At 40.7% G+C, this 26,786-nt stretch overlaps 1 long non-coding RNA gene across 1 annotated transcript in view; it reads right to left on the bottom strand.

Moving 5' to 3' along the window:
* Nucleotides 1–10,878: 10,878 nt before the first annotated feature.
* Nucleotides 10,879–26,786, bottom strand: part of LOC142208906 (uncharacterized) — a 53,997-nt gene continuing 38,089 nt past the window's right edge. Inside the window, exons 4-5 of the long non-coding RNA XR_012716917.1 lie at nt 12,113–12,147; nt 10,879–10,896 (exon numbers count right to left, since the gene is read on the bottom strand). This is a non-coding gene — a long non-coding RNA (uncharacterized LOC142208906). The remainder of the gene's footprint in view (nt 10,897–12,112; nt 12,148–26,786) is intronic.

Here is a 26,786-nt window from a genome sequence, read left to right as displayed (position 1 = left end):
GTCATTCCAGAGGTGTTGGCATCATTTCCTGGGGTGTCATAGTGGACTTGGTGACCCTCCAGACACGGATTTGGGTTTCCCCCTTAACGAGTATCTGTTCCCCATAGACTATAATGGGGTTCGAAACCCGTTCGAACACACGAACATTGAGCGGCTGTTCGAATCGAATTTCGAACCTCGAACATTTTAGTGTTCGCTCATCTCTAATCAGGGTCTATTCCAGCCGCACGGAGCATGTCTGGCAAGATCCTACGACGAGCATTGATAAACCAGTTGTTAATCTACAGGCGAAGAGAGAAAGGAAATCAGTCAAATTATTACATGTCCAAGCAATACTATATTTTTTCAACTGTCAAAAAAACCATTCATGCCGTAAAATAGTTGCCAGATTAAAATTCACCCCCACCCACACACATTGCACCACTCTTACCCTTAGGTTTTGTCTGGTATTGCAGCACAGCTCCATTCACTGTAATGAGGCCAATCTGCAATACCAGATACAGGCTGATGACAAGAGTGGAGCTATTTAGGGGTTGTGTTTGTATTCACTTTTTACCTGCTCTCCATAGAAGCATATGGAAACAGTAAAAGAAATAAATAAACCAAAATGACACTGTTTTTTTTTTTTTCTAGATTTGCCTGTTTCGTCATGGCTAAGATCTATGTATTATACAGTATGTATGTATGTTTTAGCAGGGTTCAGATGACCCCACTTTTAGCCACCCCACTGGGGAAGGATTAATGCAATGGGTCGCCCTCCGCTCAACATCACCTACCATTAGCAAAGAACACAGTCATGTGACAAAACCTTTTGGATCAATAATTTGCTGTAGAAATATCGGCTTCCTGCCGCACCATTATAAAATGTGAACATGGCCTTTACTGCCAACAACTAAAGAGAGGGAAATCCCTCCAGAAAACAAGCCCTCATCCTAAACAAGTGGCTTCTGATAGGAAGACTCAGAACTGCTATATGACAGCACAAATAAGTGTATACACAATGTATTTCTAGTGGTCAGTGTTGGAATTCTGTAAGGTGTGTGTGACCTGAGATATAGCGCGGCCCCCAATTTATGGGAAGTGTTATAGGACAAAAAATTTTAGAATTTTACCTGCAACAATGTGAGTCCAGTTTGTTGTACAAAAATTCCTTTTTCTTCTTCAGTAGGATAGGCATTGAGCATGTGGTCACTTAGCCAGTCACGAAGAACTTTCACAGCCACTTTGGGCAGATTTCCACTGCGCCTCCTTGTGGCAGGTGGTGATTGTCCATTACTGCTTTCTTCTCTTTCTAAGGGAATTTTGCTGCTTTCTCCCTCGGTCTGATCCTCCTCCTTCCTGACTGGTTCTGTAATGCAAGACAAGAGGAGGTCACAAACAATGGTACAAATCTATATATAATAGCATTTCTGATGTGTATGTGTAATATCATCTAAATAATAATATAAATATTAGGAAAGGTTATTACTTGGTGCTGCACATGACGGGTCAGTTTAGGGTGGAAAAATAAAAAACTAATATTATATATATGTATATACCTTTATAAATATATATAAATAAATGTATAGATTTATATAAAATTATATAAAAATATAGACCATAACAATGATCAAAAATAATATAAAAATATAGAGCATTACAATTATAATAGATAGATAACCATAATTTAAAAAATATATATATATATTAATATATTTCTATAAAAAATGTTAACCAGAACAATTATAAAAAAAAAATTAAAAAAAAAAAAACACCTGAGAGGTGTGAACACTGCAGTAGTTTAATGCATCCCTCAAAATGGCTGCCTCCTGGGAGTGTATGGGGCTATGTGTACACATAAGTGGTCTTTGCATGCAAATAGTCAGTAACATTGTTTGCACACCCTGAGAAGAGATCTAATTACCTTCCTTATTAGCATATTCCTCTTCTGACCTTTCCTCATTTACAGCACCCCCTCCCCCATACCAAATAGTGATAGTAACTTAAAGAATTTGCCCAGTTTGGACATATAAAATCTATATCTATAAGTATATAAAAGAACTGAACCCTGCAATATTTAATTTCATGTTGCAGGATAAATAGGTCTGGTTAGTATTAGATTTCCAATAGCTCTTAGTATATATAAATTATAAATATTGGTTATATCAAATTTCTAAAAATATAGAGATTTAAAAAAAATTACAAAAATAGTTGTTCAGCTCTTATAAAAGAAAATATCTATTCTATGCTAAACATACACTCTGTGACAGACAACACACAGGTATTGTGGGGACATTAGGGACCCTTGTAATAAAAGGGTGGATATGGATAGATACTATCGGCCAAATCAGACCAAAAGGGAGAGTAGAGAGTCATATACATTAGATTGACAACAGATCACATCACAAATGTCAGCAATACAGTAATAAAGGAACATAATGTGTTGCTTATCCATAGGACATGGAATAAGTGTGTAATGGCAGGGGGACCCCTGATCATGAGGACAAGCATGTAATGGGGAGAACAATCCAGTATGTACAGTAAGGAAGGAAAAGAAAATAAGAAAAATACATTGTAATTTGTAGGACAAACCACATTAAAGTATAAAACTGGACATATAATAAGCAGAATAAAATGCATACATCTTTCTATACAGCACAACAGTCAAAATGTCTACATATAATGTACAGTCCAAGAGATACAATAGGGCAAAGTTTATGGAAAGAAACACATGGGAACAGACAGCACAAGCACATGGTCTGGCACAACAGTCCCAAAAACCCATTATCACCCCCTCTCTGCACTATGGAGGTCATCCATGTTATAGGCTCCCTTATAATACTTAGGGGGGAATTTTTTTATTGTGTGGTTTTGTTCACACTGCGCATCAAGCAGATGATCGCCAATGCTTAGCTTAGATAATTTGCAGAATAACAGATAAAGTGCAAAAAAAAATCACCCAAAAACAAAAATCTCCCTTACAGATCAGAGTGACAGACTATGGAGTGTCCCTTTAATCATCATAGTAAGATACATGAAGCCAAAGACTTACTTTCAGATTTGTAGCTCATGATGATTCCTCTGTGGTCCTTCAGTCCAGGTGAGCAGAGATGTCTGTCTTACAAACAGCTGTTCAATGTTCTACTGACTGTTGGAGACATTCTGGGACAGGTATAGTGAATTTTCGGGGCGGAGCATCGCAGTGATTGGTCACCCTGGCTAGAAGTGGACAAGGTGTTAATTAATTTCCCTCAGGTTTCTGTCACTTGTTTTCCATTGAATGAAACTTCTATTCTTATTTAACTAACCCTGTTATAGCCAAAGTGAATACACTTAACCCCTCGTTTGCTGGTACTGTACATGAAAAGACGTCTCAGAACATCTAAGAGGCTTCCCAGCAAATTGTCTATCATCTAAGGGTTCCCACAATTGTCACATCGCTTTGTCCCATGGTCTCTGGGCTTCCAAATACTTGCCATGTGTAATTTTTAACAATTCTGTCAATTCTATTTATTTAAGAGCACAATGTGTTTTCTTTTGAAAATGATCTTTACCAACAATGCAGAGGGACCGCGATGGGCATGAAATTCGCGCCGATCTTCGCAAATATTTAAGAGGACAAATTTGAAAAGGATTTTAATTACTCCAAACATAAATGGATAGAAAACATTGTATTCTATGTAGGTTAAATAGACAACCTACTTTTCATATAATAATAATAATAATAATAATAATAATAATACATTTTATTTATATAGCGCCAACATATTCCGCAGCGCTGTACAATTTGTAAGGTTCAAATACAGACAGAAAGATACATTACAAAGAAAGTCATTTCACACAATGGGACTGAGGGCCCTGCTCACAAGAGCTTACAATCTATGAGGTAGAGGGGGTGACACAAGAGGTAACGGGGGTGGAAAAACACCCCTGAGGCCTTGTCTGAATTTACTATTCACTTGAATACAAATAACTGAGGACTCTCATTTACAAATAGTAATTCAAAGTCACAGCTCGAATATTTAGATCTAGTTCTTAGTTCACATAACAATAGAATCACTACCAAGACTTTTTTCAAAAAAGTGGATGGGAATAGCCTACTTGATTTCTATAGCCATCATTATCCTAAATTTTAAGTCCAATGTTTCTTGTTCCCAGTTCAAACGACTGAGAAGAAACTGTTCATAAAGAAAGATTTTGAGGATCAGAGTAAAGTTATGAGTAAAAGGTTTTTGGTGAAAAGATACCCCCTGTGAAATCATTAGAGAAGCCTAAATTAGGGCATAAAATTTGACCCAAGCAGAATGCTTGGCCCTCAGACCCAAAAATAAAAGCCAAAAAGAAAACCAAGAATGTTGGCAAATGAACTTCTTTACAATTTATAATAGATCCCACGGAGTGATAAAAGATATCTTAAAACAACATTGGTGCATACTCCAGAATGATCCAGTTCTAGGCAAAATTTTACCAAAAGAACCAGCCATTACATTCCGTACAGCCAGGACGATAAAAAACATCCTGGCTCCTAGTAATCTCCAGACGCCCAAAAACACAAATACTATTCCTCCATTATCAACTGATACTGGCAGAACCAGAAAAGGTATATACAGATGTGGCAAAATCTAGTGTAAATGTTGTCTGTCCATTTGTCACAATACCTTATGTTTTAAAAGTAACAGTACAGGGAAAATGTATCCAATCAAACAATATATTTCTTGTAAGACAGATTTTGTAGTATATCTTATCACGTGACTGTGGTTTACAATATGTAGGGCGAACTACGGTATCATTAAGATGCAGGATCAATGGCTACAGATTTAATGTCTCCTAAGGATACCAGAAATACAGTCTATCCAAGCTCGCATCTGAAGTGTATCATTGTAATTTTAAACATTTTCATGTTATTCCAATTGAACAAATCCCTTTCTCCGCGTCCAATCGGTTTGAAAAACTAAGGAAAAGGGAAATGTTTTGTATTTTTAAACTAAATACCCTTTCCCCTAGGAGACAAAATGAAGTTTAAAAACTAGTAACCCATTAACTATGTACACATATATATATATATATATATATATATATATATATATATATATATATATATACAGGGTGTCCCAAAAAAATGTATACACACCTTAAATAATTATAAATTTGGGGTTTATTATAATTCGAATAATTCAACATGTAAAAGAATTTACAAATATCATTCTATTGTCTTGTTATCGCGTGTTCTCAAACTCGGTTTAATGGGTTCAGTCTGTAAAGAAAGAATAAATAATTGAGTTATCAGCTGCTAAATTTTGTATATATATATATATATATATATATATATATATATATATATATATATATGAAAGAACTCTTGTTATAAAAAACATCAGCTTCTAGTACTTTTAGTCCTTCAAACCTATCATTTTAGTTACATTACATAGAAGTATATGGTTATAAAATTGAATTAATTAGACTAATTTACAATGATGAGCTCAATTTTAATTTTTTTAAAGAACAACATTGGTTTTTATTAGTAGTATTGCCCTGTAATAAGATTGCCCTTCATCAATACTGTATATATATATATATATATATATCCTATTAATATTATAAATGTGAAAGTTTGTGAGTTTGTGGGTTTGTGGGTTTGTGTGTTTGGATGTTTGCATGTTTGGATGTTTGTTCCTCAATCACGGAAAAACCGCTCCACCGATTTGGCTGAAATTTTCCACAAACATAGTTAATACACCCGATTAAACAATAGGCTACTTTTCGTCACAATAGCGCACATACGTTTGTGCCAGGACCCCCACAAAACCCAAACTCACACCACCATCTCTGCAATCTCACACACTTTGGACCATAGCAAGCCACAAAATTCATATTGCCCTCTACAGCCTCGCCCCTAACCCCACACAATCACATATACATATACTTTACCACTTTGCCCCTCACCTTAACGATACTCCAGGAGGCTCTCTTTAACGCTCCGGAGCAGCCATGTTTGCCGACCCCCACCGCTCTGACAATCCGCGACACCGCCCACCCATGTCAATACCCCTAGGAGGTCTAATAAATGCAAAAAAAAAAGTTTAAAAAAAGTAAAAAAAATATAACAAAATCAATAAAAAGGATTAAAAATTCAAATCACCCCCCTTTCCCTAGAACACATATAAAAGTAGTTAAAAACCGTGAAACACATACATGTTAGGTATCCCCACGTCCGAAATCGCCCGCTCTACAAAGCTACACAAATAGTTTTCCTGTTCGGTAAACACCATAGCGGGAAAAATGGTCAAAAGTGCCAAACCGCCATTTTTTCACTGTTTTGATTCTGATAAAAATTTGAATAAAAAGTGATCAAAGCAATAACATTTCCCGAAAATGGTAGAACTACAAAGTACACCCGGTCCCGCAAAAAAAGACGCCCTATACATCCCCGTACACGCACGTATAAAAACGTTACGGCTGTCAGAATATGGCCACTTTTCAAAAAATAATTTTTTAACACAGTTTTGGATTTTTTTTAAGGGGTCAAAATGTAAATAAAACCATATAAATTTGGTATCCCCGGAATCGTAACGAAACACAGAATACAGGGGACAGGTCATTTTGGTTGCACAGTGAACGCCGTAAAACCAAAGCCCGTAAGAAAGTCTCAGAAATGCATTTTTTCTTCAAATCCACCCCATTCTGGATTTTTTTCCCTGCTTCCCAGTACATTATATAGAATAAATAATGGTGACATCAGGAAGAAAAATTTGTCCCAGGGAAAATTAAGACCTCATATGGCTCTGGGAGCGGAGAAATAAAAAAGTTATAGGGTTTAGAAGGAGGGGAGTCAAAAACGAAAATCAAAAAATGCCATCGGCGGGAAAGGGTTAACTTCAAATACCTCTGTCCCAAAGTCACTATGTAAAGTTTCTCACAACACCGTATATATAGCAGCTCAAATACAAAGTAACTGCAACACAAAAGTCTCACGTATTCTCTGAATTACAGCAAAAACAAGATACAAAGTTACATTTCATATCCCATACCTTATACACACTACGAAAACCTTACCCATGCCTGTATATACCCACTGCTACAATCACCGCAGACGAAGTCGCGGGTACCAGCTAGTATATATATATATTTATTTATTTATTCATTTATGTATTTGATATATACCTGACTTAGTTATTTTATTTTATAACTTATTTTTTCATATCACACTCCTGATGAACTGGGCTTTAGTTTTGGGCTCAGTGAAATGCGTTGAGAGGAATGGGGACTTAGTGTTGGCCCGTACTGGGATGTATTTTGGTACGGAAGGATTGAGCAGACTGCCGGGCATTTACTGCTTATTGAAGGCATCTGTGTAGTTATCCACCCCAACAAAATAAGTGTGTGTGTGTGTGTGTGTGTGTGTGTGTGTGGGGGGGGGTTATTACTCCCTCATCCCCAGTATTGCACATTCATATGTGCTATACTCCTTGAATGGGCCAATTATAGTATTATACAGGCAATATTATAGCCTACAGCAGAGACTACGTTTTTTAGTGTAAACTGTGGCAGAGCACAATACTGTAACAACTAAGTGTCGGCTCGCTTTCATATTGTATCTGATCCATTAATTATCCTGTTGTGGTGTAAACGCATCGCACTTTTGTGTAACACTGACCTTTATTTACATTGCTATCACTGAAATACCGCACCTTGCATAACAAAAAATGAACAAGTGTGGATCAGTGTAACAAAGGTTATCACTGTTTTATAGGTCTTTTTGTAACATTAGTATACAGGGAGTTTTCTGTATGCATAGGCAAGAACTATCCCTAGACTTAGCTATTAGCTGTATGTATTGAAGATCTTCTCTTTCCCTACATTTGGTCTGGAAGGATAAACCTATGACATCAATCTGGCCTTATCTTTTTAATATTTACATGGGGTTTTATATGATCATCAATAAAGGTTAGGTTTTATTTTATATTTTTTGTATCCTTGCCATTGGAATTTGGAAATAATCCTTTGTGTGAAAGCCTGCACTGAAATCCACTTTTGCCCCTTTTTCTCTTTTGGCATTAAGAAATCCTCATGGCTTCTAGTTGCGAGTTTGGGGGAGTTTAGATGTAATACAGCTGGAGGGGGAAGTCACTTCATAGTCTTCAAAACCCTACCGATCTGCTGTTATAGGTCTCAGGTGCTATAAAGCATAGAAGTGTGGTTCTGCTGTGATATGAAACCACGGATCTTGGATAATACACAAAGGAAAGTTTGCACATGTGGCCAGACCATATCTTATTGATATATTGATTTAGAATAATATGACATTGGGTAAAGTCTTCTCTTGCTCTAGTATCGGAGTCAGACTGAGCTTTCCCACACTGGAAACAATGTGAATAAAAATGCTAATAAACTACCATAGCATAGAAACCCTCTGTAAAATATGGAGCAGGGGGTATTTCTGTCTGTATTGGCTGCACAGATAAACTCGGACAAATCTATATGATCATCAGGGGTGTAACTTGCAGGGGTGCAGAGGTTACCCACTGCTCACCCCTGTAAGTTAAACTCAGAAAAATCCACCGCTCATTTCCCACAACAGAAATTCAGTAGTGGGCACGTCTCATGTGGATGTAGCTTAAAGTGGTTGTCGCATAACAAGGATCTTATCTATACTGCTAGTTTATGTGGATACAAGACTTTTCCTAAATACATTGGTTTATCAAAACTGCTTGTGTGGACTACACTTTTTGGGTGACCCCTACTAGATCGCGTCTGACAAAGGTCATAAGACTGAAACATTATCCTTACATCTAGTTTTGCCTACCTTCCCGTTCTATGCCTTATGTCCATGGCGTATCAACTGTAATGTTTTTTTCACTGTTTCAATAAAAAAATGTTTTGCATCATATCCTAACAAGTGTGCACAGCAGAATCTTTCTATATGTATGGCCTCATAAGGTCACAGCAATCTCTATACTCTGCCACTCGGTGTATGGCCTTATAAGGCTGAGGCAATCTCCACATTCTGCCACTGTGTCACTGTTTACCCTCCTCACTTTACTGCTGCTTTCTTTCTGCCACTGGGTAATTGAATAGACTAATAAGACTGCTGCAACATTCACAATCTACCACTAAGTCACTGTATGGCCTCATAAAGCTACTGCAGCCTCCACACATTGCCACTGGTCACTGCACGGCCTCATAAGGCTTCTGCCACACCTCAGTCTGCAAATAGGTAACTGTATGGCCTCATAAGGCTGATAAAACTTTTACGCTATGCCACTGGGTTACTGTATGGCCTCATAAGGCCACAGCAACCTCCACACTCTGCCACTAGGTGTATGTCCTCATAAGGCTGCTGAAATCTCCACATTCTGCTCCTTTGTCACTGTTTAGCCCCCTCACTCTATTGTCTATCTGTATTTGATTTCTGCCACTTGGTAATTGTATGGCCTCATAAGACTGCTGGAACATTCATAATCTTTCAATGAGTCACTGTATGACCTCATAAGGCTCCTGCAACCTCCACAGTTTGCCACTGAGTCACTGTGTGGCCTCCTCATGCTGCTGAAACCTCCACACTCTGCCATGAGGTTACGGTATGGCCTCATAAGGCTGCTTCAATTTCCATACTCTGCCACTGGGTCGCTGTTTGCCTCATAAGGCTTCTGCCACTACCTCACACTGCAACTAGTTTACTCTATGGCCTCATAAGGCTCCTTCATCCTCCATGCTCTACCACTAAGTCACTGTATGGCCTCATAAGGCCACAGCAACCTTCACATTCTGTCACTCGGTCACTGTGTGGTTTAAAAGGCTTCTGCCTCACCCATACTCTGCAACAGGGTAAATCTATGGCTTAAAAGGCTTCTGCCACCTTCACACTCTGCCAGTGGGTCACTGAATGGTCTCATAAGGCTGCTGCAACCTCCACACTCTGCCTCATGGTCACTGTATGGCCTAAAGACGCTACTGTAGCCTTCAAACTCTGCCACTGTGTCACAGTATGGTTTCTTATGGCTGCTTCAATCGCCACATGCTGCAACTGTGTCTCTGTTTGTTCTCCTCATGCTGCTGCAACCTCCACACTCTGCCACTGGGTTAATGTTTGTCCTCATAAGGCTACTGCAAACTCCACACTCTGCTACTGGGTCACTGTATGGCTGCAATCTAAACATTCTGGCACTGTGTCACTGTATGGCCTCTTCACACTTCTGCTGCCACTGCACTCTGCCACTGGATCACTGTATTGTTTCAGGCAGCTGCAACTTCCATGCTCTGGTACTGGGTCCCTGTATGGCCTCATAGGGCTGTTGCAACCTCCAAACTCTCCCACTGGGTCACTGTATGGACTTATAAGGCTGCTTTAACCTCCTCACACTGCTGCATTTTCCCCACTCTGCCACTGGGTCAATGTATGGCCTCATAAGGCTTCTGCCACATCCTCACTCTGCAAATGGAAAACTGTATGGCCTCATAAGGTTGCTGCCAACTCCACGCTCTGCCATTGGGTCACTGTATAGCCTTATAAGGCCAAAGCAACTTCCACACTCTGCCACTAGGTATATGGCCTTATAAGTCTGTTGCAATCTTCACATTCTGCCACTCTGTCACTGCTTACCCTCCTCCCTCTACTCCTGCCTTCTCTTTCTGCCACTGGCTAAATTTTTGGCCTCATAAGGCTGCTGTAACATTCACAATCTGCCACTGAGTCACTGTATAGACTCCTCATGCTGCTGAAACCTCCACACTCTGCCACTGGGTCGACGTATGGCCTCATACTAATGTTTCAATCTCCACACTCTACTACTGAGTCACTATTTGGCTTCCTTATGCTACTGCAACCTCCACACTCTGCCCCTGGGTCAATGTTTAGCCTCATAAGGCTACTGTCAAAATCCACACTCTGTCACTGGGTCACTGTATGGCCTCCTCATGCTACTGCAGCCTCCACATGCTGCCACTGGGTCAATGTTTAGCTTCATAAGGCTACTGCCAACTCCACACTCTGCCACTGGGTCACTGTATGGCCTCATACTAATGCTGCATTCACCACACTCTATCACTGAGACACTATATGGCCTCCTCACACTACTGCAACCTCCAAACTTTGCCACTGGGTAAGTATATTGCCTCATAACGCTACAGCAATCTCCACATTCTGCCACAGGGTTACTGTATGGCTTCATAAGGCGGTTACAATATAAACATTCTTCCACTGGATCACTGTATAGCTTCAGGCTGCTTCAACTTCCACACTCTTCTTCTTGGTCTCTGTATGGCCTCATAATGATGCTGCAACCTGCACACTCTGCCACTGGGTCACTGTTTGGCCTCCTCATGCTGCTGCAACTTCCACACACTGCCACTGGGTCATTGTCTGCCCTCATAATGCTGCTGTGGCCTCCACGCTCTGCCACTGGATCACTGTATGGCCTAATAAAACTGATTCAACCTCCACACTATGCCACTGGGTCAATGTATGGCCTCCTCAGACTGTTGCAATCTTCACACTCTGCCTCTGGGTCACTGTTTGGTCTCATAAGGCTACTGCCAACTCTACACTCTGCCACTGGGTCACTGTATTGCCTCATAAGGCTGCTTCAAGCTCCACACTCTGCCACTGGATCGCTACATGACCTTCTCATGCTACAGAAACCTCTACACTCTGCCACAGTGTCAGTATACTGCCTCATAAGGCTGCTTTAACCTCCACACTTTGCTACTGGATCACTGTAAGGACACATATGGCTGCTGAAATCTCCACATGCTGCCACTGGGTCACTGTATGGCCTTATAAGGCCACAGCATCCTACAAACTCTGCCACTGGGTCTCTGTCTGGTCTCATAAGGCTGCCTCACGGTCACTGTATGGCCTCATGACACTGCTGAAACCCCCACACTCTGCCACTGGGTCACTGTTTGGCCATATAAAGCTACTGCCAACTTCACACTCTGCCTTTGGGTCACTGTTTGGCCTCATAAGGCTACTGCCAACTCCACACTTTGCCACTGGGTCACTGTATTGCCTCATATTTCTTCTTCAATCTCCACTCTGCCACTGGATCACTACATGAACTCCTCATGCTACTGAAACCTGCACACTCTGCCACAGGGTCAGTATATCTCCTCATAAGGCTGCTGCAAACTCCACACGCTGCCACTGGGTCACTGTATGACCTCCTTATGCTGCTGCAACCCCCACACTCTGCCACTGGGTCACTGTTTGGCCTCATAAGGCTACTGCCAACTCCACACTCTGCCACTGGGTCACTTTATTGCCTCATAAGGCTGCTTCAAGCTCTACATCGGGTCAATGTATGGCTTTCTCACTCTACTGCTGCCTCCTCATTCTGCCACTGGGTCATTGTATGGCTTCATAAGGTTCCTACAACCTCCACACTCTGCCACTGGGTCAGTGTATGGCCTTCTCATGCTGTTGCTCCATCCACACTCTGCCACTGGATGACTGTTTGGCCTCATAAGGCTACTGCAAACTCCACAATCTTCAACTGGTTCACTGTATGGCCTCCTTATGCTGCTTAAATGCTATCAAATTCTGATAGTTGGTCACTTTATGGCTTTACAAGGCTGCCACTTTCTATGACTGGGTCACAGTATGACCTTTTCACACTACCTTCACCAGCCCATTCTGCCACTGGATCACTGTATGGCCTCATAAGGCTACTGCAACCTACAAACTCTGCCACTGGGTCACTGTATTGCTTCATAATATCTGTAGGTCACTCATGTCCTCCACAATGGTCTCTGAGCCAGGAGCCTGACAGCTCACAACTGCAGCTCCCACCATTCTCTCCTCATCGCTAATTGCCCACCTACTGGAGGAAGCACCTAATGTGTCCTCCAGATCTTGACTGGGCACTAGCTGCTGACTGTCCTGTAATAGGTCACCCCCACAGCATAGAGTATTTCTCTAACTGGGGAAACAAAAATTTACAGAGGCAGGTTGAGGACACGTGAGGGTACAGGTTCTGTTCCCAGGCCATGCCAACTAAGGGTTGTGTCTGATAAACCCATTGACTCTTAATGAGGGTTTCTGATGTGACTTGGGATAAAGTGGATAACCTAGTCAACCAGTCTAAACTGTTGGGTTGCTGGTCAAGACAAAACTGCTACTTGTCACTGGGTGCTTAGGCCTCTGTAAGTGACCCCTGATGCCATGCCCACTTACTCTTCTGTGACTTGTGCCTGCGCCAGAAATATTTAGTCTTGTGACCCTCCCCTGTGCATGGCCTACTACTTCTCTGTCTGATATACAGTTAGACCAAAAAATGTAATTGTAAAGGAAATTAATACAGGGCAAAAAGTAATGTAATTCTCTACATTTAAGAGAATAAGCCCCTTATTTCTACATTGAAGAGAATGTTGCGGACATCAATGGGTCCTTGTCATAGAGTATGTTGCAGAGTTCCAAATTAATAATTAATTAACAGGCCTAGATGGGCTACCACCCATTGGGCCTGGAGAAGCCACACAGACACGCACACACATAGTGTATCAAGTGAGTTCTGATTTATTATAAGAAAAAGGTAGTTTAAATACATTACAGACAAAGAGCTGGCTTGGCTATTCTAATCAGGTACAACACGATTGGTTATAGAGATATAAGACAAGCCTGGCACATGACTATTGGCTGAGGTCTGCATATCATTATTACACTCCAACCTGGGATGACCTTTCTCATGACATGAAAAAGAATCTAAGATATTTATGTGTAAGCCAACATCATACACTAGTTCTAGATGTATATCACAGAAAGAGAGATAATGATCACGTACTGGTCCGCTCCGGCCTTGGGGATAACGACCAAACAGGTTATTTGAACCGGTTTCTACACCCACCCTCAAAGATGACCACAAATAGATAAGGAGTTATAACCCAACCATTAACATTCCACACACCTTATCCCCTAAAGGGGTCTCTTAGACTCTAAACAGACATCCTTATGAAGCTTAGAACAGAAATGACTTACAAAATGGCTGACAGAATACAAGATGGAAGATGTGATCCTAACAGTTCCCCCATTTTGAGATAACTGGATACAGGAATTCATATTTAGGTACTTCAGTGACTTAACGTCTACTGCTGGACCTTCCCAGATTCCCCTTATATATATTCCTGTATTCCAAATTAATCTCAACCATAGTTCTGGCCTGTTATTTTCAGTCTGATTATACATTCACTTGCTTATACTATGTATCATTACTTTCTGTTGTGTTATGAAAACAGCTATATAACATGACTGAGGCTAATATGGGGCTATGAGTACATATCCTACAGTCTGACACATTCAGATCAAGATCATATGATGTTTTAAAGAAAAAACGTATTGTCCCACTCATTGTCAAATGTTCTATGCAGGCTTATCGCCAGAATAATCTATAACAGTAACATCAGGAGAATCTTCATCGCTGTGTGTAGAGACTTCTTTGCAATGTGAAGCATGGACACAATTAGGCTTTCCGTCAAGTTTCATAGGAGTATTAGTAGTTAGCAGCACTTGGAGGGAATCATCAAATCTTGGTTCAAGAGGATTTCTCACGTGTCATCAATCTCTTGGTTCAAATGAATAGGTCCCATCCACTTAACTTAAAATCTGAGAGGGAGGAGAAAACTCAAACCTATACATTAGCCAGATGTTTTTGCCAAGACATCACATAGTCAGTCAGTACACCATAATACAACTCTAAGCTAGGGTCTGACCCAAAGAAAGTTTGCTATGGGCTAAAACCAATTCTTCTGTCAGGAGGGTACCTTCCAGAAAATACAAATACAAGTGACACACTACATCTTTCAATAGCCGTCTACCTGCAGCCCACTTGTGATGGCTTTTTTTTTTTTTTTTTTACCAGATATGCCCCAGGCCATCCTGAAGAGATATCACTATACACACAAGCACGTACTTATACCGTATCACCTTTAGTAGTTACTATGGTTATAGCATATAGTTATCCTGCAATCCCTGGAACGGGTACAAGGGCTCTGGGCATGGCTCAAAGACACTTTTCATTTACGACATGCCATGCAGGCTCACATATATCTGTCAGTCGGGATACTAAATCCTGCAGCCGCCCATCCTCCACTCACCGGGTCACACATGGCTACTTCTACTCAAAGAAACTTTTCACTTTTCCTGAACTCTGCTCAATCCGAAATACATACATTATTTTATTCATTATCTCACCTGTGAAATGTGTCCCTCTATCAGACTCTATCATCTCAGGTATCCCCAATCTACACACAAGCTCAGATATCAATTTCTTGGCAGTTACCTGTGTCGTTGCTCGGCTGATCCAACCTGAGAACAAATACACAGACCAACACATTTGTACGTTCAGATTCAGGCAATTATATGTGATGGATACAGGGGTTTTGGTGTGCATGCGGTGTGTCTTAACTACCTGTCCTGGATTGTGTAGAGCACCTATGTGACATGCTTTTACGTGATTCCCTGCAGCCCTTCCAAACCCTGAGGCAAACTATAGTTTACCCACTAATGACTCCATGGCATTTCAAGAGGCATGCACCTTACCGTGGGCCAAACCAGCCATTTGGGGGTACACTGATTTATCCCCCATTTTCACATTCTCTGGCACCAGCCTTTGTCCATTTCTCAATTTCCTCACCAGTCACCTTAGAGTACAGCCCCTTGGGGTCTGCTATTTTTCTCACCTGGTTGAGACCCTTCCATGGTAGTAGCACCGCTGCTCAATCAGCCTTCTAATTTCCAATACTCTCAGGGTCTCTTCCCTTTGTGTGAGCTCTGACTTTCACAATTGCCAACTGCTTAGGGAGCAATATGGCCATATCTCAACTGACTTACTAAGTTTCCTTTCTTAATTGGCTTGCCCTGTGCCGTCAGGAAGTTCCTGGACCTCCATATTGGACCATAACCATGTGCAATGCCAAACGCATACCTGGAGTCAGTGTAAATGTTTGCTGTGCTATCAGGCGTCTATAAGGTCAGCCTCTTATACTGACATGTGTGGTGGAAGGGCTTCTTATACTATGGTGTCATGTATAATGACTACAGCATACCCTGTATTCAAATTTGCCTTTTTCTGTTAGGTACCTGGAACCGTCTACAAACATCTCATAGTCAGGATTCTCCAATGGGGCGTCAGTGACATGACCGAAGCCGCCTCTTCTGAGAGGGAGTTTAAAAATATCTCATCTACTAATATCTCATCATCTACTCCCCCTTTGAATCATGAACTCCTACTGGTATAAGAGTTGCAGGATTCAAAAGTCAAATAACGCTGAAATGAGATGTTTGAGGAGGATGTAGAGCAAATTCCATGTTACTCTATCTTGCCAAAGAAATATGACATCTGTCTATCTGTGTGAGGATTGCCTTACCACCGTTCTGATAGAGGAAAACACATCAGGTTCATGTCTGTCTATCTGTGACACAAAGAATAAAAAAAAATTTAAATTATCAACATATCACAATAATATTCACTTAATCTCCCATAAAACATTTGTCTAATCTTTTTTTCATACACTGGTGGTTTTTGCTATCACTTCTTTTAGTTAAGGTGATACCAGACACTTCTAGTTAGATTTCCAGTGTCTCACTTTTAAGCTATACAAGGCAATACAATACTCTATTTGCCCTCAGCAGATATATATAGAACTTTTGAGACCTAATTAAGACACTAATTAAGACACTGTAGCCTAAGGGTACAGCCATTGTAAGTGATTGGCTGGCTAAAACTCGCCAAACCTGTATTCAGACTTATTTATACAATCCTAAGTAAATTCAATTCTCTACAACTTCTAATTATTCCAGAATTACAACTAATTCATTAAATGCTCAAAATATATCAGCAGAGAAGGCAAAAACTTTAAGGGATCAATCTATCTCCCCCCTCCCCCGTCATAACAAGAATTTATACACAAAAACACATTACAGAGCAGATATCCGAGTGACTTCTAATCTACTTAGTCAGATGTCTATCACCTTGTAGCAAACAATGCCGCAGAAATACCACTTTTGTTTTGCAAAACTACGATTTATCTTTACCTGCGTGTACATATTAAGATAGCTCTCATGCATTGCCTACCCCTTTATGGTGCCTAATCCCATATCAGAAGGATCAATCTGAATAGAAATGATCAATAACATTTTACAAGTATTCGATACAACTTTTTCACAAAATAATTCCCGATTGTTAACATTCATGGGTTTATAGTATAAACTCATAACCAATAAACACTGAGTACCTAGTACATGTACATGGTATATCAAGTACATCTCATATTCACCAGAAGACATATATATATTCAACGATGGAAAAGAACTCATATCTACTTGTCACCCCCTCTGTGGGACTATCAGCATTCAATTTCTTCATCTGCTCCCTGTGGAGTTTAAAAATGTAACAATATAAACATGAACAAACAGAGCATGTGCATATTGCAATACATGTAACACATATGGGCCCATTCATATACATACATGCAAACTTCACACTGGAGCTCCAGACACACACACATCCATTGAATCATAAAGAACTTGTCAAATTTTCTTATTTTCCTACAAATAATCACAGAGTTAGTTATAATTCCTGCACAGCTGAATATTGAGGGAAAATTAACAAACAAATCATTAGATGGCTTCGTTTTCTTATCAATGTGTATATCACTGAAAAAAAAAAAAACATAATAATGATTATCTAAAATTTATGCCATTAATCCAATTCTAAAGACATTAAATATGATTTAAACAGCCAATACTGATACCAACATTACATATTAATATCTTTGTGCAGTTTTTGAATATGTCTATGGCAAACCCCTCTCTTCTAATTACCACAGATGTTCAGAACCTTTTAAACTATATTTGAGGTTTCGCCTTAAGGGCCAACTGCCAGAATTTTAACATTTTTCTTTCTGAGATTCCAATCAAAGTTTTTACCACTGTTACACAAGGTTTAAAAATCAAATACTGGCATTTCTAAAAACAGCTTAAATTATACAGTTACAAATTGTTAAACCATATTGTTAGGATCACATCTTCCATCTTGTATTCTGTCAGCCATTTTGTAAGTCATTTCTGTTCTAAGCTTCATAAGGATGTCTGTTTAGAGTCTAAGAGACCCCTTTAGGGGATAAGGCGTGTGGAATGTTAATGGTTGGGTTATAACTCCCTATCTATTTGTGGTCATCTTTGAGGGTGGGTGTAGAAACCGGTTCAAATAACCTGTTTGGTCGTTAGCCCCAAGGCCGGAGCGGACCAGTACGTGATCATTATCTCTCTTTCTGTGATATACATCTAGAACTAGTGTATGATGTTGGCTTACACATAAATATCTTAGATTCTTTTTCATGTCATGAGAAAGGTCATCCCAGGTTGGAGTGTAATAATGATATGCAGACCTCAGCCAATAGTCATGTGCCAGGCTTGTCTTATATCTCTATAACCAATCGTGTTGTACCTGATTAGAATAGCCAAGCCAGCTCTTTGTCTGTAATGTATTTAAACTACCTTTTTCTTATAATAAATCAGAACTCACTTGATACACTATGTGTGTGCGTGTCTGTGTGGCTTCTCCAGGCCCAATGGGTGGTAGCCCATCTAGGCCTGTTAATTAATTATTAATTTGGAACTCTGCAACATACTCTATGACAAGGACCCATTGATGTCCGCAACAATATATTCATAATTCTCCATACATTATACCAATGATGTTACATCGTATCACTCATAGCTAAAATCTTAGCTAACTGCCGTGTCTCCCCTCCCCCCTTCTTGCTACCAAACCTGTATACCATGATACCTCTGCTGTGGATATATACGAGTCACACTGGGGGGAGGGGCCTGACCTTCATCATCACTCACATGGCACTAACAACACAATGCCATGTGCAGAATGCATTGATCTTTTAACTGGACTGAGTGTGTGTCCACTATGCATTTCCTTACACTAAGGAAAATATACAAACACTGAATACCTTATATCTGTAACTATTCTTTCCTATACCCTTACTTAATTTTTTTTTTTTTTTTTTTCAACTATCCAACATCTTATCAGCAGTTTCTCACCTCCATTTCTAACTGCTCTTTCCTTAAACTATCTTTTGGGTTGATTTCCATACTGGCTGACTCTGCACTCCTCCCATTCTGTTCTTCAATCAGAGCTTATTCCTCTTTGTAACTTATGCTCCTGTATCTGTCCTGCATGATCTAATCTCCATTGGTTCCCAACATTTACTATCAAACAATCCTGTTCTTAGGAACCCCTGCTCTCTTAAGGATTTTTATTTATTCTTTTTTTTCTTTTTCTTTTTCTCGGGCGGCAACTTTTTCTCGCTCTCTCTCTCTATTAGTTCATATGGGGTGTACCCTATCTCAGAGGGTCCCTTCCCCATACTAGCTGATGGCCAGTCAGCTGTGAGCTTCCCACCCCTCTAGGGCAATTAAGACAATAGAGGGTCACCCTTGACTACTCGAGGGTCATACATACTGACCTCTCTTAGTGGGATCTCCCAAACAGTCACTCTGTTTTCACTGAACTAATCTCTAATGTACAAGTTTCCGGTATCTGTGCTCAAGGCAAAACCTATTCTGAACACCCCTGAATCTTTACACGTACTTGCGCGGATTCTACTCAGTCCTTAGTGTTTAAACAAGGACTTTTCAATCACTCAGTATTACGGATGGAGACTGACTCTCCCTTCTATGCCTCCCTATACACTTTATAACAGATGTATCAATCAAATCACAGCATGGACAGTATACAAAGAATGAGATATAACATTTCCCACCCCCTTTACAGACAATATATTCTTTTAGGTTCTTTGCAAAAAGCTTGAGCTATCTATATAAGGAACATATGTGTTTACCTCACACTCGGACAGGAAAACAAAAGTTCTTAGAAACACAGATCAAACTGGTAAGATTAAAGTTCTTACCTTGCAGCGCTGACTTTGTTGGATCTGTATTTCCAAGCACTCCTGTAATCTGGTCGTCCGGGGAATCAGCAAACCGTCTCCTCATCTCTCAAGCCGCACGTTTGGGCGCCAATTTGTTGCGGACATCAATGGGTCCTTGTCATAGAGTATGTTGCAGAGTTCCAAATTAATAATTAATTAACAGGCCTAGATGGGCTACCACCCATTGGGCCTGGAGAAGCCACACAGACACGCACACACATAGTGTATCAAGTGAGTTCTGATTTATTATAAGAAAAAGGTAGTTTAAATACATTACAGACAAAGAGCTGGCTTGGCTATTCTAATCAGGTACAACACGATTGGTTATAGAGATATAAGACAAGCCTGGCACATGACTATTGGCTGAGGTCTGCATATCATTATTACACTCCAACCTGGGATGACCTTTCTCATGACATGAAAAAGAATCTAAGATATTTATGTGTAAGCCAACATCATACACTAGTTCTAGATGTATATCACAGAAAGAGAGATAATGATCACGTACTGGTCCGCTCCGGCCTTGGGGATAACGACCAAACAGGTTATTTGAACCGGTTTCTACACCCACCCTCAAAGATGACCACAAATAGATAAGGAGTTATAACCCAACCATTAACATTCCACACACCTTATCCCCTAAAGGGGTCTCTTAGACTCTAAACAGACATCCTTATGAAGCTTAGAACAGAAATGACTTACAAAATGGCTGACAGAATACAAGATGGAAGATGTGATCCTAACAAGAATAAGACCCTTATTTCTTTCCCCACTAATGAATACCTTAAAAAAAAGTATGCAGGAATGAGTGACTTCACTAACTGATGGATTGTATACCACTTAGGCTTTTTACGGTATGCACAGAGGCTAGATATATTGAGCGTATATTAGGTCCTATATACTGTATGACAGGATTCTTGAATGAGTGACTGTCCTGTGCCTCTGGACATGCCTCTGCCTCTAGCCACCTTTTTTGCTGCTGCGCTTGCCTCCACATCTACACTGCTTTCCCCGCTAGACAGCAACCCTGTCCAGGTCGGGTTGGTGGCCTCGTCTACCACCTCCTCTTCCACTTGCTCACTCTCCTCTTACTGTAATCCGCACATAACCACAGCCTGCCCTGATGGAAAATGGGTCTCATCATCATGACTGAGGCCCACAAACGCTGGTTGTGGGTACACAACCACAAAATTGGCAGGAAATGGCGGATGCTCCAGTGTTTGGGCATCAGGACACACAAAGTCATCCGCTAGTTCCTGGGATTCAGGAAGTGGTTCAAAAGAGGAAGAGACAGTAAAAGGACCCAAAAACTGATCCTGGGAGGGGGCAAGGGTGGGATGACTCTGCTGGGAAGATCGGGCATGTTGGAAGGAAGGAGGGCGGACTCTTGGGTATGAACACGACTGGAGATAGTGGCTGACTGGCTGGTGAAAAAGTAGCTGGAAGCATTATCCGCTAGCCACTGCAACACCTGCTCCTGGTGTTCAGGCCTGGTCAATCTGCACCTTGCTTAATGTAGCCATCAAGCCAGGGATTGTGGAGAAGCGCAATGCTGGCTGCCCCTCACCAGTAGCCTGTGCCTCTGGACATGCCTCTGCCTCTAGATGTAGCTTGACCGCAACTTTGCTCCTCAGCTGCATTTCCACGCCCCCGGCCTCATCCCCATCCACACCCCTTTGCGCTAGCCTTGCGCATTTTGAGATGCATACAAATGTTAATTTTTTTTGTGTGTGTGTAAGTTGACAAACTGATGGACTGTACACTTTTTTTTTTTTTGTATATATAGAGCGTAGATATATTGGGCCTATATACTGCCGTATATACTAGTATGACTGTATACAGGAATGAGTGAGTGAGTTGACAAACTGATGGACTGTATACAAATTTATGTTTTTTTGTATACAGAGGGTAGATATATTGGGCATATATTCTGCCGTGTATACCGAATAACAGTATACAGCTTTCTTCTTACACTTATGGGACAGAAATGCAGAGCATACCACTGGTGGAGAATTTGAGCCCTAAAAAGGGCTTTTGTGAAATTTATGAGCTAAGTGTATATAGTAGTGGTTTATATACACTGGTGAAGTAGTTTAGCTCTATAAAGAGCTGTCGGTTTTAATTTTTCCTGCCTATCCAAACCTAAATCCTCTCTTGCCCTCAGCATAACATCTCTCCCTATCTAACTCCAAACCGCAAATGACACGAATATGGATTGTGGATGGGTGGGATGACTCTGCTGGGAAGATTGGGCATGTTGGGAGGAAGGAGGGGCAGAGTTTTGGGTATGAACACGACTGGAGGTAGTGACTGGTGGAAAAACAGCTGGAAGCATTATCCGCTAGCCCTTGTAAAACCTGTTCCTGGTGCTCGGGCCTCGTCAGCGTTGTAGCCTACATCCTGGTTAGCGTAGTTATCAAATCAGGAATCGTCATGAGCGCATGCTAATGTTTCTTTAGGTTTAAATTTGTGTTTCTGTCCATATTAATGCAGAGGAATGGTATCCAAGTATTTTCCTCACTTTCATAGAGGTTCTATTGAGTGTGGAAAGTGTCTAGTTGATAGGCTGTGATAGTGGGGTAATCCTGGGACTTGGGCATGTTAGATGCTCCCAGGCATCCTGTCATTGTGGACTTGGTGACTCTCTGGAGTTGAAGTGTGGTTTCCCCTGAAACAAGCCTTTTTCCCCCATAGACTATAATGGGATTCGATATTCGGTTGAATAGTCTAATATTGAGGGGCTACTCGAAACGAATATGGAATATATCACTACTTGCTCATCTCTAGTAGTAATGCAGGATGTACTTTGATTATCATTTAATAATCCTGGATTTTATATGGCTGTGACATCACAGGGGCTGCTGGCTGCTGCTTAGCTGCACACTGGCATTGTGGGTGATCCCGCTTTCCCAGAGTTCCCTGTCCCTTGTTCTAATATGTACAGCGGCCATTTTATTAAAAATGCAATTCAAATCAACGAAGCATGAAGAAATCCTGATTCTAAGCGAATTCAAGATTTCCTGAATTTCAAATCAAATTCCACTTCTGCAGAATTGATTCACTCATCCCTAGAAGCTGATGTCATGGACACAGGGAGGAGGCCCTGAAGATTATAAATGTCATGATGTAAGAAGTGCAGAGGTAGCAATCACTGTAGGGCCCTGGTGCCAAAGGGGACCCAAAGGCCTCTCTAAAATTTAAGCACCAGTATTATAGATAGTACATGGTGGGGCCCAGAAGCTTTATATTACACCTCTTGCCATTGCAGCTGTCAGATCCCCACAATTACATAGTGATCCCCTATCCTAAGAATAAGGTCACAAATATGCAAACCCCAATAAAGTTTTTTGCTCTATACATAGAATATGGATTTTGATGGAGTGATAGAACAAAAAGTGATTTTATAGTAGGGTAGTAGTGCAGGAGGCTTATAGATAAGATAAGATAAGATATTCCTTTAATAGTCCCACAATGGGGAAATTTCAGTGATACAGTTTCATAGATGGTACAGTAGTATATAACAAGAGAGAAACACATAGAAGCTCATGGCAGATAGAGAAATCCTAGGAATCATAGCAACTAAAAAAGAAAGAAACACACACACTGCAGGATCATTTAGTTCTCTGTGCAGATTGTTGTTAATAATAATAATTATAATAATAATAATACAGCCGACTTGGTTGTAGGACACGAGGAGGGGGGTCACAGCATGTGGATATAACAAGCAGAAATTTTTGCAGAGGTGGGGGACATATGCAGCTATCATGATAACATGTGGCAGTTCCTTTGGTAGGTGGTGAGATCTCCTGCTCACAGCTGATAGTTCGGTATCTTGCATCAGCACTATTGTCCTTTTAACCACAAAAAATGCCCCAAATGTCCTTCATCACAAGCCCTCCTCCTCCTCCTCCTTACCACAGTGTTCTACTGCCCCAAGGAAGTCAGGAATGTATAGGAATGTAGTGGTGCAAATGATAAGGGTTTTGTACAATAAAGACAGAAGAATATTCAAATTTACAGGAATTTTATTACAAACCAATTTAATAAAAAAAATAAAAATAAAAACACTGAAAAAATCTAAGTAGAGAAGAGAAGAACCATCTACAGCTTTGGGCAAATGGCTTCCCTCCGCTGTAGAAGATAGGGTATCATTTAAAAAATATATATCTATAAACCAAAATAATTACGTATTTTAGATTTCATTAATCCAAATTCAGTAAAAAAAAGTTTTATTTCACAATATAAAAAAGTAAGATTGCACAGATATGTATACTTTTATAAATACTGTATATGAGGTCGGCAGGTGCTAATTCAACAACAAAAGCACTAGAAATGCTTATGAAAGTGCATGAAATTCATAGCCAAAAAAGCCACAAAAATATGTTGGTAGGAAACCTAAACCTTTTACATGGAAAATAAAATAAAAAAAATGCCAAAAACTTCATGTATTTTTTTTCACTGCGATTTCGATGCATGAATGGAATAGACCCTGAGGATGAAAACACACATTCAATTTTTGTTGCTTTCTGTGGTGCAGCCAAAACCAGGAAAATTAGGTAATATAAAGGAAGGACTTATATTTTTCTTCATGTCAAATGCATGTCTGACTTTGGCTCCAAAAACATGGCAAATCTTCCATTAATAAAGCAACAAAAAAAAATATCTCTCTATCTATCTATCTATCTATCTATCTATCTATCTATCTATCTATCTATCTATCTATCTATCTATCTATCTATAAAATATCTCTCTATATATCCAGCTTGTACACAGACCTTTTTTTCTAGTCTGATCACGGGTGTTATAAAGTAATATCCACTATACATAGGATTCATTTGTGAGGTAATTTGCAATCTATTTGTGAACAAACCAAAAAAATTGTATTTTTTGTATTTCACTACATTTTCCCTTTCAAAATAAAACTGACAGAATAAATTATATTTGGATACGTGAAAGTCCTGTCCTGTATAGATATATCAGACAATAGACGTGAAACTTTAATATCTGGCAATGTGTAAAAAGGGGAATAATCACATTCATTTCTGAGGTAAATTTCTCTTGACCAAACCAACCACTTGTGCTAAAAACCCATGACAATTTTATTTTTTCCTTATTTTGGTACATTTTCCCCTTCACAATAAAAGTGACAGAATAAAATAGATTTGGGTATGTTAAAGTCCTGTCCTATATAAATCTATCAGACGTTACATCAGGATATGGGAGACTGAAGTGCACATATGTAGTAATTAGAGATGAGCGAACACTAAAATGTTCGAGGTTCGAAATTCGATTCGAACAGCCGCTCAATGTTCGTGTGTTCGAACGGGTTTCGAACCCCATTATAGTCTATGGGGAACAGATACTCGTTAAGGGGGAAACCCAAATCCGTGTCTGGAGGGTCACCAAGTCCACTATGACACCCCAGGAAATGATGCCAACACCTCTGGAATGACACTGGGACAGCAGGGGAAGCATGTCTGGGGGCATCTAACACACCAAAGACCCTCTATTACCCCAACATCACAGCCTAACAACTACACACTTTACACACTCAATACCACCTCTCTGACAGTAGGAAAACACCTTGAAACATGTGTATTTGGCACTTGCAGTGAGGAGAGCTTGTCACCAGCAGTGAATTTGGGCCTTGTAGTAAGTTGAGGTTGGCACCAACATTTGTTTTGAAAATCAGGGTGGATTGAGCCTCTAACCAGCAGAGTTTGGGCAAATTCATGGTGGAGGGAGCCTCTAAAAACCCCAGTTTGGACCAATTCATGGTGGAGGGAGCCTCTACCCAGCCCAGTTTGGGCAAATTCATGGTGGAGGGAGCCTCTAAAAAACCCAGTTTGGACCAATTCATGGTGGAGGGAGCCTCTAACCAGCCCAGTTTGGGCAAATTCATGGTGGAGGGAGCCTCTAACCAGCCCAGTTTGGACCAATTAATGGTGGAGGGAGCCTCTAACCAGCCCAGTTTGGACCAATTAATGGTGGAGGGAGCCTCTAACCACCCCAGTTTGGACCAATTCATGGTGGAGGGAGCCTCTAAACAGCCCAGTTTGGGCAAATTCATGGTGGAGGGAGCCTCTAAAAAACCCAGTTTGGACCAATTCATGGTGGAGGGAGCCTCTAACCAGCCCAGTTTGGACCAATTAATGGTGGAGGGAGCCTCTAAACATCCAAGTTTGGACCAATTCATGGTGGAGGGAGCCTCTAAAAACCCCAGTTTGGACCAATTCATGGTGGAGGGAGCCTCTAACCAGCCCAGTTTGGGCAAATTCATGGTGGAGGGAGCCTCTAAACAGCCCAGTTTGGGCAAATTCATGGTGGAGGGAGCCTCTAACCAGCCCAGTTTGGACCAATTAATGGTGGAGGGAGCCTCTAACCAGCCCAGTTTGGACCAATTAATGGTGGAGGGAGCCTCTAACCAGCCCAGTTTGGACCAATTAATGGTGGAGGGAGCCTCTAACCACCCCAGTTTGGACCAATTCATGGTGGAGGGAGCCTCTAACCAGCCCAGTTTGGACCAATTCATGGTGGAGGGAGCCTCTAAAAAACCCAGTTTGGACCAATTCATGGTGGAGGGAGCCTCTAAACAGCCCAGTTTGGGCAAATTCATGGTGGAGGGAGCCTCTAAAAAACCCAGTTTGGACCAATTCATGGTGGAGGGAGCCTCTAACCAGCCCAGTTTGGACCAATTAATGGTGGAGGGAGCCTCTAAACAGCCAAGTTTGGACCAATTCATGGTGGAGGGAGCCTCTAAAAACCCCAGTTTGGACCAATTCATGGTGGAGGGAGCCTCTAACCAGCCCAGTTTGGACCAATTAATGGTGGAGGGAGCCTCTAACCAGCCCAGTTTGGACCAATTAATG

The sequence above is a fragment of the Leptodactylus fuscus genome, chromosome 6 (assembly GCF_031893055.1).
Source record: "Leptodactylus fuscus isolate aLepFus1 chromosome 6, aLepFus1.hap2, whole genome shotgun sequence".
In the NCBI taxonomy this organism is placed as follows: domain Eukaryota; kingdom Metazoa; phylum Chordata; class Amphibia; order Anura; family Leptodactylidae; genus Leptodactylus; species Leptodactylus fuscus.
The sequence above is the reverse complement of the archived record's forward strand: the minus strand, read 5'-3'. Positions and strand labels throughout refer to the sequence as shown.